The following is a 2,345-nucleotide window of genomic DNA, read 5'->3' on the forward strand; positions in this document are numbered from 1 at the left end:
GTTTGCTGCTCGGTGTTTGCGGCTGTCAGCAAAGCCATGGAGGAGACACAGCTCCCCACTGGCTGAGCGAGGCACCACTGCCCTGCTGGCAGCACAGGCCTGACCCTGCCTCCCCTCCTCTGCTCCCCAGGCCGACTTCCACATCTCTGAGGACTGTGTCGCCCAGTGGAAGCAGAGAAACTTCCTGACCAAGCTGGGTTCAGTCTCCTGTAAAAGCCTGAAGGGAGGGAGCATCAGTTAACAACCTCCAGAGCTGCTGCTTGGCCTCCTGCCTGGCCCCCTCCACCACCACCCGGCTCTGCTCCCCGGTCTCTGCCATCTCGTCCACAGTGCCCCAAGCCTGGGGCTCAGCCCTGCAGGACCTGGGGGCTCATGGGGACTGAATTTGCAGCCTCTCATCCTGAGAGCTGCCTCCGACCTCCCCTCGCCCTGGGCCCGCTCAGGCAGCGTCCGTGCCTCGGCTGTGGGCTAGTTCTGGGACCTGCGTGACTTGTGCCTGTGGCCTCTGGCTCGCTCCCAGTTGTGCCATGGACTGGACACCCTGCCCACTGGTCCTGCCTGAGGGCAGGAAGGGAAGGCTGCTTGCTCAAACCTGCATTGCTGCTAACGGAGCTGGGCCAGCACCCAGGCGGGCCCCGTCCCCTGCTCTGCCTGGGTCCCCCAGCCCCACACCCACCCACCCGGGGCTGTGGCCGCTGCTGGTGCTGGTGTTCGGCCAGGAGGCACTGGCAGGGTCTATCCTGAACCCGTGGGAGGCTCTGGGAGGGCATGGGCCTTAAATACTGACTCGGGAACCATCTGTCTGTCATACACCCCAATAAAACGTCCAGCTGCCTGCGCCCGTGTGTTCCCGTGTCTGTGGGAGGGGGCTGAGCCAGCAGCCGGCCCCACTGCTGTGTTTTAGTGCTGCCTGAGCCCTCTGCATCCCCCTGTGGGAGTCTGTGCCTGCCCCGGAGCTTGGCACCGCTGAGAAAGGCAGCGGCCACATGCAGGGAGGCCGTGGCCATGAGCCAGGAAGCACAGGAGGCAGCGAGCTTCGGTCATCATTTTTACCAGCCAGGTACAGAGCTCTGAGCAGCTACTCGGCGGCAGAGGGTTTGGTTGCTTTCGGTTTGGTTTGTTGGGGTTTTCTTTCGTCGTTTGTTTGTTTGTTTGGGTTGTTTGTTTTTTTTTTTTACAATCAAAGAAATCAAAATATGACCCGAGTTTACAGAAACAGAAATCAAGGCTCTACCCCAGGGCCTGAAACCAGCTCATGGGGCAGCCAGGCTCCCTTTTGGTGCTGGCCAAGAGTCCCCTCTTGCCTTTCCAACAAGGGTCGAGGTCCTGGTCCCTCCCAACCAGCGTCCTCCTGCCCGCATCCCCCGGGCGCTGCCGTGGCCGAAGCCTTCCCCATCGTGGTCCAAAGTGCTGTGATCCCTTGCGGGCCCGGCTGGCCCGAAGCGGCTCCGGCTCCGGCTCTGGCATCTTCGGTCCCCGCGCTCCTCCCTGCGCGGCTGCTCTGCTCCACACGCGCAAACCCAGCGGCAGCGAGGAGGTGCTGGCTCTGGGCACGGGCCTCCAGTCCCAGTTTAAAAAAAAAAAACAACCAAGCAAAATAAAGCTGTAGTACTTAGGAAAGTGAAACCAACACCATTTTTGCATAAATATCATCAAGGCCGTGGAGGCTAAGGCTGTTTGCTTCCTGTATTAAGTTAGTTGCCAGTTCCACACTCGTCCGTTGACCTGCCCAGGTCCCTGAGAGATTTGGATTCCTGTCCGTGGTCCCAGTTTAAAAAAAAAAAACAACCAAGCAAAATAAAGCTGTAGTACTTAGGAAAGTGAAACCAACACCATTTTTGCATAAATATCATCAAGGCCGTGGAGGCTAAGGCTGTTTGCTTCCTGTATTAAGTTAGTTGCCAGTTCCACACTCGTCCGTTGACCTGCCCAGGTCCCTGAGAGATTTGGATTCCTGTCCGTGGGGGCACCAGTCCTGCAGCTCCGTCCTTCAGGCCGTGTCTCCCCGTCCATCTGCAAGGCAGGAGGGAAGAGCCCATCAGCCACCCTGAGCCCCAGTTCCCATGGCCCCAAGCTGAGCTCTCCCAGTGCCACCAGAACCCCAGAATGGCCCCAGGGAGCCTGAGTGCCTATGGCAGTGTCACCCCATGGCCACCGTCCCCCGTACCTTGCGCAGGGAGGCTCTGAGCCGGTGGCTCCGTGGTGCTCCTGCCCTCCGTCCCCGCCGCCTTGCTCTTAGTCCTGCTCTCATCCGCCGGCACTGCCTTGGCCTTCCCGTCCGGCACAGGGGAGCTCAGCGCCTCTGGCCCCGGCGCCTTTGGGCTCAGGGGGGAAGGAAGCGGCCC

Source organism: Mesitornis unicolor, unplaced genomic scaffold (genome assembly GCF_000695765.1).
Source record: "Mesitornis unicolor isolate BGI_N332 unplaced genomic scaffold, ASM69576v1 scaffold15789, whole genome shotgun sequence".
NCBI classification, from domain to species: Eukaryota; Metazoa; Chordata; class Aves; order Mesitornithiformes; family Mesitornithidae; genus Mesitornis; species Mesitornis unicolor.